At 42.9% G+C, this 11,043-nt stretch overlaps 1 pseudogene; it reads right to left on the reverse strand.

Annotated features, from left to right (window-relative positions):
• Window positions 1–8,440: 8,440 nt before the first annotated feature.
• LOC105511531 lies at window positions 8,441–9,092 on the reverse strand (annotated as a pseudogene).
• Window positions 9,093–11,043: the final 1,951 nt, after the last annotated feature.

The raw sequence follows: 11,043 nt of genomic DNA on the forward strand, positions 1-11,043 counted from the left end.
AAAAAAAAAAAGAAGCTAAAAAAACAAGAGTACATGAAACCCAAGGTAGAAAAGAGAGTGAAAAGTAATGAACTAGAAAACAGTAGAGAAAAACCTTAAACCAACAGCTGCTTCTTTGAAAATATTAAAAAAAAAAATGGCCTAGAAACACTAATAAAGAAAAATAGAAAAAAAAATAAATTATCAATATCAGGAATTAAAGAGAGGCCACCACTTCAGATTATATAGACATTAAAGTGATAATGAGGGGATATTATGGATGACTTCATGACAGTAAGTTCAACAACTTTGATGAAATCAACAAATTTCTTGAAAATTGCAAATTACCAAAACTTACACAAGAATAGAAAGTCTAAATAGCCCTATGCCTATCGAAGACATTAAACTTACAATAAAAAGTCTTCTTACAAAAAATCTTCAGGTTCAAATGGCTTCTCCAGAAAATTCTATCAAATTTCTAAGGAAGGAATAATACCGCAAAATAATCCTACAAAACTCTGGAGGAAACGGAGGAGGAGGAAATACTTCTCAATTTGTTTTATGAAGTCAGCATAATCCTGATATGAAAACCTGACAAGAAAATTATAGACTAATATCCCTTAATAACATATTTGCAAAAATTCTTAATAAAATATTAGCCAATTGAATCCAGCAATACATAGAAACAATAGTATATAATGACCAAGTGCGATTTATCCCAGGCATAATGAATTACATTGATTTCTATTGGAGTAGTACATGAACAGAAAAAGCATCTGATAAAATTCAAACACGTATATGATTAAACACTTTCAACTAACTAGAAATAAGAAGGAACTTCTTCGATCTGATAAAGAAGGTATCCAAAAACCTACAAAAGTGAGATTAAAAAAACTTTAAAAAATAGCATTAAAACCCACCAAATACCTAGGAATATGTCTGAAGAAAGATGCACAAGACCTCCATGCTGACCACTGCACAAACATCGTTGAGAGAAATGAAATAACACCTATGTTAATGAAGAAATATACCATGATCATAGATTAGAGTTCTTGGATATTGAAAAGAGGTTGATTTTCTCCAAATTGGTTTGTAGATTCACCACAATCTCAAGAAAAAATGTCAGCAGTCTTTTTGAAGAAAGCTGATTCTAAGTTTTTAAAAGTGGAGAACTTACACTAACTGCTTTTCAGATTTCCTATAAGGCTACAGTAATCAAGATGGTATCATACTGACATAAGGATAGACAAATGGATCCACGGAACAGAACAGAGAGGCAATAAACCTCCACAATATGGTTAATTGATTTTTCTACAAGGAATCAAATTAATTCAAAGCAGAAAAGAAAACCTTTTAAACAAATGGTGCTAAAGCAAACTGGATATTTATATAAAAAATAAACTTAACCCCCACGGAAAATAATTTAAGATGAATCATTGACCTAAAATGTAAACTTAGAACCCTGAGTCTTTTAGAAAAAAAATATAGCAAGATATTTGCAAATTTGGGGAATACAAAGACACCAACCAAATTAGTACAAAAATCTTTAACGATAAATAAAAAAATAAGAATTGGACATCATCAAAATGAACATTTCTACTCATCAAAAGATACAATTAAGAAAATGAACAAGTAAGCCACAGATGAGGAAATATTCACAGTGATAAAGAATCCATATTCATGATATGGAAAGAATTACTAAAAATAATAAAAAGGCAGACAGCCCAGTTAAAATGGTAATAAGACTCATAGACACTTTACAATGCAAGATATGTAAATGGCCAATAAACACATGAAAAGATGTTCAACATTGTTTGTTATCAGGCAAAAGCAAGTGAAAATCATGATGAATTCCCATTAGACAAATATTAGAATGACTAAAAGTAAAATAACTGACAATATCAGATATCGGTGAGAGTGTGGAGGAACTGGAACTCATACTTTGTTGGTGGGCATGTAAAATGGGACAGTAACTTTGGAGGACTCTCTGACAGTTCCTTATAAAGCTAAAACATACACCTCCCTGTGACCCAGCAATTCGACTTCTAGGGATTCACCCAGGAGTCCTCAAAAAGATCTGTACATGAATGTGCATTGCAGCTTTATTCAAATAATCATATGCTGAAACATATCTGATCCATCCGTAGGTGAATGAATTACACAATTTTTGATAGAGTCAAACAATGGCATACTATTTAGCAATAAAACAGAATCACTTATTGATATGCACAGCTATGTGGTTGAATCACAAAATTATTACGCTGTGTGAAAGAAACCAGACACACAAGAGTTCAAACAATATGTTTCCATTTATATAAATTTTTTTTTTTTTATTATACTTTAAGTTCTAGGGTACATGTGCATAACATGCAGGTTTGTTACATATATATACTTGTGCAATGTTGGTGTGCTGCACCCATCAACTCGTCAGCACCCATCAATTCATCATTTATATCAGATATAACTCCCCAATGCAATCCCTCCCCCCCCCCCCCCCCCCATGATAAGCCCAGTGTGTGATGTTCCCCTTCCCGAGTCCAAGTGATCTCATTGTTCAGTTCCCACCTATGAGTGAGAACATGCGGTGTTTGGTTTTCTCTTCTTGTGATAGTTTGCTAAGAATGATGGTTTCCAGCTGCATCCATGTCCCTACAAAGGACGCAAACTCATCCTTTTTTATGGCTGCATAGTATTCCATGGTGTATATGTGCCACATTTTCTTAATCCAGTCTGTCACAGATGGACATTCATTTATATAAATTTTTAAGAGAAGCAAAACTAATCTCTGGTGATAGAAATCAGAACAGGGGTTGATTCTGGATGTGTGTGGGGTATCAACAGCAAAAGAACATGAGGAAAGTTTCTGGGTGACAGACATATTCTAGATCTTGATTTGGCTATTTGCAGCTGTCACAATTCATTGAACTGCGCAGTAAAGATCTACATATTTTGTTGTATGTAAATTGTACATCAATTTATACATACAGATGAAAAAGAACAGTACTATGGAAGGAAATTTATATCTAAATATTTATTTTTATTGCTGTTATAAATATAATACTTTTTTCTATTACCTTTTCTCACTTTTCCAAGCAATTTTATAGTCAAAGTCTGTCAAACTTTTAATAAATAATTCTCTTCAAATTTCCTTGATATCAAAATTTGATAAAGTCAGACACAAAACTGTAGACCAAGTTCATTTTTGAAAATAAATGTAAAAACATGAAATAGTAGAAAATTAAATTGGATAACATTACACCATGACAAACCAGGATTTATTCTGGGAATAGCAGGAGGAAAAGCATGTGATTATTTGAAAATATGCAAGAAAAGCTTTGGAAAAGGCTGGGACCCAGGACAGGACAGAGGCTCGCCGGACAAGTTGAGGCTGAATGTCATACTGTGTGGGGATGTTGGCGCCTCAGGGAAGAGCCTCTCTGTGCCCCTGGCCTCCCTGTGCACTATAGAGAACAGGGCCAGTGCAGCCTAGATGCTCACGAGGCACTGATGGGGTAGAGGAATGAAGTCAGCAATCAGTCTCATTGGGGCCACCAGACACATGTGACCTCTGCAGCCTGTCCACCCACAAACTCCTCTACACAGCCATGTGCTCCCTTGTACCTTTCTTTTTAAAAACTCTCCTGGTGGCCAGACGTGGTTGCTCACACCTGTAATCCTAGCACTCTGGCAGGCCGAGGTGGGTGGATCTCCTGAGGTCAGGAGTTCGAGACCAGCCTGGCCAGCATGGTGAAACCCTGTTTCTATTAAAAATACAAAAATTAGCTGGGCGTGGTGGCCTGCGCCTGTAATTCCAGTTACTCAGGAGGTGGAGGCAGGAGAATTGCTTGAACCAGGTGTGGGGGCGGAGTTTGCAGTGAGCTGAGATCATGCTACTGCATTCCAGCCTGGGCAACAAGAGTGAAACTCTGCCTTAAAAAAATAATAACAATCAAAAATAAAAAATAAAAACTGTCCTAGCAACAGCCAACAATGCTTGAACTCTTGCTCTGGGCCAGGTCCTGCTGCCAGGGTTTTGTGTGGTTCAGCTCATGAAATCCACAGAGCCGCCTGCCCAGGGTGCTGTCCCTCTCCGGACCCCTGGCCGTTGGGAAGTGGGGGTAATGTTTCTAGGGTGATGGGTGTTGTGGTCACCCACTTGGCTGCTTCCTTTTCACTGGCTGGAGGCATTTGGTGGCAACACTACTGTGCTAGGCAAGAATTCCTGGGAGCACCCTGCTCGGAGGAACACGGGGAAAGCCTCCAAGTACTTCAGATGGAGACACGGGAGGGAAGGGAGCGGAGAGGGGAATGCGCATTGACTACGCCAGCCTGGGCGGCTGCGCTGGGCAGTCCTCGGCCCATTTGCTGATGTTGTCCTCACAGCAGCTCACTAAGGTGGCGCTTCTGTTTTCCTGTTTCCAGAGTCCCCCGAGTAATGGGCCCCATGCACGGCTGGTGACCAGAGTGTTGTTGCAAGGTGTTGGTCTGGGACTGTCTGGTCTGCGGTGGCTTTGTGCAAGGATTTGGGCTGCCGACAGTTGAAGACCTTGGTATGAGGGGAGTCACCGAGAAGTGGGTGCCTGCTGCTGCCCCCTTGGGGCCCTCTGCCCAGCCCCAGAACTGGCTGCAGTAAGCGCCAGGGTTCAGGGCTCAGGATGCATGGGACCACTCACCCAGGCCTGTATGCCCCTCTGCACCCCCTGCTGGGACAGAGCCCAGAGGCAGCAGGGACACAAGCTTCGGATGTCCAAGAGGGCCCCGCCTGCACCCTGCTGACAGGGAAGGCAGCAGCCTGGTTTGACTGTTGGCCCACCCCTTATAGCTGTGTGGCCTTGAACAAATCACTCAACCTCTACCTGCCTCCGTTTCCTCCTTGGCAGTCAAGGATAACAATGATTGTGCTAGCTAACACTTTTTGAGCTTTGCATGCCCAGGTCATGTGGTAAGGAGTTACTCCACTACTTTACATATAAGGAGACAGAGGCTCAGAGAAGTCAGGTGCCCTGGCCAAGGTTACCCAGCCAAGCCACGCCAGAGCCGTCTGTGCTCCTTATACTGCATTAACTGTCTGAGAGCCCATCCGCACGGTGGGTGGGAGTGCGGGGAGAACAGGCTCCACGGAAAGAAGGGCAGGCTGCCTAGGGAAAGAGGGGTGGGCATGGAGGCGGATGCTCTTATTCCACCTTCCATTCTCTTTTGTTTGTTTGTTTTTTTTTTTGAGATGGAGTCTTGCTCTGTGGCCCAGGCTGGAGTGCTGTGGCGCGATCTTGGGTCACTGAAATCTCCGCCTGGCAGGTTCAAGCAATTCTCCCGCCTCAGCCTCTCGAGTAGCTGGGACTACTGGCACCCACCATCATGCCTGCCTATTTTTGTAGAGACAGCCTTTCACCATGTTGGCCAAGCTGGTCTTGAACTCCTGACCTAAGTGATCCGCCCACCTCGGCCTCCCAAAGTGCTGGGGTTACAGGTGTGAGCCACCACGCCTGGCCCTCCCTCCGTTCTCATGGCCGTTGGGGTTACTGCACCAAGCTGCTCTTCCCAGACCAAACCCTTGAGGCCTTTGCATGATTACCTGTGCACCTGAGGGCCATATCTGAGACCCACTCCCACTCCAGGAAACAGCAGCCCCCCGTTCACCCGACACAGGTCCCTCTGTCCTTGCCGCTTCTGTTTCTCTCTGTTCACCCATCCCAGCCTCCTTCTGGGGCTGCCTCTGCATCTCTCACTCCTCCCATGGTGGGCAGGGCTCCTCTGTGCCCAGCAGCCCTGGAACCACTGCAGTGGAGGAAAACCCCCAGCCTCCAAATTCCCCAGGCATCCGGACTTGTAGCTGTGGCCATAAACAACTGGCTTTAATGGCTCCCAGTGGTGGGAAGTAAATTCAATTCATCACTACGGGGAGTATCAGGAAACTTTACATTACAAATGGAAACCGTGAGGATTTGGAATGTTAGTGGACTTCAGCATGCAAATCTGCAAGTTGTCATGTCTTTCCTCACACAGGCTTTTAGCATTTTCTTTCTTTTTTTTTTTTTGAGACGGAGTCTCGCTCTGTCGCCCAGGCTGGAGTGCAGTGGCCGGATCTCAGCTCACTGCAAGCTCCGCCTCCCAGGTTCACGCCATTCTCCTGCCTCAGCCTCCCGAGTAGCTGGGACTACAGGCGCTCGCCACGTCGCCCGGCTAGTTTTTTGTATTTTTAGTAGAAACGGGGTTTCGCCATGTTAGCCAGGATGGTCTCGATCTCCTGACCTCGTGATCCACCCGTCTCGGCCTCCCAAAGTGCTGGGATTACAGGCTTGAGCCACCGCGCCCGGCCCTGCTTTGAGCATTTTCAGCAAGTGAATTTTTCTCCTTGAACTTCATTTACTCTGTCCTGCCTTTGACAGAATTTGTTCTGTGCTTTGTAAAAAAGATACAACTCCGTTTAGTGACCCAACGGCTCGTGGTTTAATTCCGGGCAGGTTTTGTTCCCTTTGTACACCTTGAAGTAGTCTTAGTTTCATAGTTAAATTCCACTAAGGTCTGTGGTCTGGCACAAGTTAGCATGGACAGCTCTTCCTACCACCAGGGATGCGATGGGCCAGCTTGGGGAACTTTCTCATGGTGGTTTTTAATATCATCCCCAGAATCATCAAAACCTTGACTTAGACCCGCTTCTGGCAAAACTGGTGACAAGTCTGAAGTCTGAACTCTTTTTTAAAAAAATGAAATCTTTTTTTTTTCTCCTTCCAGTTTATTTGTTTTTCTCTCTAGGACCAATTTACAGTCTATCAGCCGTGCGTGAGCACCTGTTTCACCACATATACAAACCCCTCTGAGACTATAAGGATATCATTAAGCTTTACATCACTGTCAGTTAGGTGGTAAACATAGTTTTGTACATACGTTGCATTTTTGTTTCTCACGAGGTTCAGTGTTTTACATGGCTGCGTTGTTAGAACATATTTATTCAGGATGAGGCATTTGTCTCCTGGTGAGGCGTCTTGGTCTACTGCTGACTCTGGGGACATTCGGCTGTTGACTGTGAGGTGGCTGTCTACATTGGAGTGGAGGGGTCCTGGCCTTGGACTGAGGAGAACAAAGTCAACTTCTCACCTCACTTGTTTCTGACTTTTGTGACCTTGGACAAGTTTAACTTTTATCTCTCCCAGTCTTAGTTTTCTTGTCTGTAAGTGACAGCAGTGATTTCTTGTCTGTAAGTGACAGCAGTGTCTTGGTTGGCTTGGGCTCCCATAACAAAATACTGTAGATTGTGTGGTTGAAACAACAAAGTGCATTTTCTCACAGTTTTGGAGGCTGGAAGTCTCAGAGCAGGCTATAGCACGGCTGGGTTCTGGTGAGGGCTCTCTTGCTGGCTTGTAGAGTGCTACCTTCTCACTGTGAGCTCACATAGCCTTTCCTCAGTATATGTGCAGAGCTCTCTCTCTTCCTCTTTCTTTTTTCTAAATAAATTATATAATTTGGAAGACCAAGTGCAGAATCTTCCTCTTCTTATAAGGCCACCAATCCTATCCAATTAGGAACCTATCCTAATGACCTCATTTAACCTTAATTACCTCTTATAAGTCCTGTCTAGGAATAGAGTCATACTGGGGTTTATGGCTTCAATATATGAGTTTGGGGGGATGGGGAGACAATTCAGTCCATACTAGACACTTTCTCAAAGAGTAGTTACAATGTTTATAAGAGACAATGTAGGTAAAAGTAGTTTCAGATGCATGCGGCTCAATGCAGTTTAGTACGCCTTCAGAGTCCTCTGCAGAAGAGGCACCTGATAAATATTATTTATTTGGCCTTAACCTAAGGTATTATTCATTATATAGTGCCTTCCCATGGAATGATTGATATCATGTTTATCATTTTGCAGCACAGTTTATTTCTTATAGGGTCATGGCTAACAAGAAACATGGGAAAAGTGACCCTCACTAATACAGTCATTAAAATCAGGAAATGTAATTTCAATTTTTTTTTTCTTTTTGGGGGACTATTAGGTTAACAGTGCTTTTAAAAATATATTGTAAATATGAGTGCTATAAGACAGGAATTTCCATATTATGTTGGGATTATAAATGGGTGTGATCCTGAACAGCAATTTAGCAATGTGTATGTTAAGAATCTTAGAAAATGTTTTTCACTTTTGATTTAGTATTTCCACTTCATGAAGTCTATCCTTAGGAAATAATATTTGATTTATGTACAAAGATGTGTGAGCTGCATGATCTATAATGCATAAAATGAAAATGGGAATCAATTGAAATAGTCAATAACGAATTACTACATAATTATCAATATATCCATAAATTATACATCCATAAAAATGTTTCTAGGTATATTTATCTAAATATGTATATAATATATGACACCTAAATTTATTTTATATATGATACACGATGTGAGATATAGGTATATATGAATATGAATGTATGATATACATCCAAAAAGAATAGGAGATACTAGGAGCTATTTTAATCTTGTCTTTATATTTCTCATTTCATAAATTTCTATGAAGAACATTTTAATAGTTTTATACGTAGGAAAAAACGAGCTAATTTTTCTTAGCCAGGTGTTCATTGGTCCTTCTTTGATTGTTCAAAATGCCTCCATTTATCTTCTTCTAGGATCACTCATTTTCATTGGTTTATTTGTAAGATGAAACAGTGTCCAGCACTGACGACTCCTGGAAAAGATATATCTAAAAGCTGTTGTCTCCCCTTGGAAAGTTTACTTGGAGCTGGTGTACTTGGTGACGGCCTAGGTGCCCTCCGACACGGCGTGCTTGGCCAGCTCTCCAGGCAGCAGCAGGCGTGCGGCCGTCTGGATCTGTCTGGAGGTGATGGTCGACCTGGTGGTGTAATGCGCCAGGCGGAAATCCTCACCCGCGATGCGCTTTATGTCGACATCTTTATGTTGTTAACAAAAGAATTCACGATGCCCATGGCCTTGGAAGAGATGCTGGTGTCGGGGTGGACCTGCTTCAGCACCTTGTACGCCTACACAGAGTAACTCTCCTTGCGGCTGCGCTTGCGCTTCTTGCCATCTTTCTTCTGCGTCTTGGTCACCGCCTTCTTGGAGCCCTTCCTCGGGGCGGGAGCAGACTTGGCTGGCTCAGGCATCTCAAAACACCAGAAATGTGTCAAAAAAAATGAAATCTTATTACTTTCAAATAAGGACAGCTTCACAGGTTAATAGCTGACAGTGGGCTTCTGACCAGAAATTTTATCTTAAGATCTCTTTAAAAATATACTAATTGAATAAATATCACATATGGTTGTTGGTGCTTTACTAGCGATTTTCAACACGATTGATGAGTGTGCTTTCTTGAGCTGGTTAAACATGACTTTCTGCTGTTTTATTTTTGTTTTTGTTTTTTTGTGTGTGCGTTTTTTTAGATGGGGTCTTGCTCTGTTGCCCAGGTTGGAGGGCAGTGGTGCGATCTCAGCTCACTGCAACCTCCGCCTCCTGGATTCAAGTGATTCTCCTGCCTCAGCCTCCCAAGTAGTTGCGATTATAGGCGCACGTTGCCACACCCGGCTATTTTTTTGTATTTTTAGTAGAGACGGGGTTTCACTGTGTTGTCCAGGCTGGTCTAGAACTCCTGAGTTCAGGCAATCCACCCGTCTTGACCTCCCAAAGTGCTGGGATTACAGGTGTAAGCCACCATGCCCAGCCTGCTGTTTTACTTTTAATAACACTTTTTATTTTTTAGCAAGCCCCTTAATTCACCTTTAGTCAAAAAACTTCCTGTCAAACCCTTATTGCCACACTGGAATCTTCCAGAAAAAAGTGTCCTTGGGAGAAGAAGAGGGGTACGTATAAGAGTCAGAGGAAGTGAAGCATGGTGATAATGATGGTGGTGATGGTGGTGGTGGTGGTGATAGTGGTGATGGTGGTGGTGGAGATGATGATAGTGATGTTGATGGTGGTGGGGGTGGTAGTGATGATAGTGGTGGTGGTCCTGATGGTGGTGGTGATGGTGATGGTGGTGGTGATAGTGATGGTGGTGGTGATGGTGACGGTGGTGGTGGTGTGTTGGTGATGGTGATGGTGGTGGTATGGTCTTGATGGTGGTGGTGATAGTGGTGGTGGTGGTGATGGTGGTGGTGGTGGCAATGATGGTGCTGGTGCTGGTGGTGATGGTGATGGTGGTGGTATGGTCTTGATGGTGGTGGTGATAGTGGTGGTGGTGGTGATGGTGGTGGTGGTGGCAATGATGGTGCTGGTGCTGGTGGTGGTGATAGTGGTAGTAGCAGTGGTGGTGGTGGTGGTGGTGGAAATAACGATGATAGTGCTGGTGATGGTGGTGTTGGTAGTGGTGGTGGTGGGGATGATGCTGGTGGTGGTGATGACAGTAGTGGTGGTAGTTTGTTATAAGCAGGGGCATATGTAGCTGGTTCTTCATCCTTCACCTCTTCCCTTCCCACTTTTGCAGCTACATGGTATCTGGGGAGGCAGTAGTCATCCTGAAATCTTGAAGTAGCAAGGACAATACTAAAATATGATTTGCTAAAGGAGGCCAAGTGCAGTGATGACAGCCTGGGCCCTAGATGGCACAGATGAATGGCTGAGCCAATGCCAACAGAAGCCCACCTCTAAACTGGTAGGTTTTGGAGAAAACCTGCTTGTTTTAGACACTGTTGGTCAGTAGGTTTTCCATTACTTGCAGTCAAACACGATACTGATAGGGGCATCCTCTTGGGATGAGAGCAATGCCTGATATCATCACACATAGCCATGGATGTTTGCTGAGCTCCTGCTCCTCTCTTTTTTCACAACACTCTGTTCTTCTATAATTTGCATTTCTTTACTTATGTATTTCATAGTTTTAGACACGTCATAGTACTTATCAGATAATCTCATTATGTGAAGTATTTGAAGGCCTAATTCTCTATTTGTTGTTTCTTTTGACTCCTCTCCTTATGGCTCACTTCCTCAACAGCTTTCTAATTTTGACGAGCGAGCTCATCTGCACTGGGGCTTTGTCTGTAGGACTTCCTTGTGGCCTGGATTAAGAGGATGACGATTATTTCTGCCAGGCGTCCAGGGGGTGTTACCAACCCAGGAATA

Source organism: Colobus angolensis, unplaced genomic scaffold, assembly GCF_000951035.1.
Source record: "Colobus angolensis palliatus isolate OR3802 unplaced genomic scaffold, Cang.pa_1.0 Scaffold20, whole genome shotgun sequence".
Classification (NCBI taxonomy): domain Eukaryota; kingdom Metazoa; phylum Chordata; class Mammalia; order Primates; family Cercopithecidae; genus Colobus; species Colobus angolensis.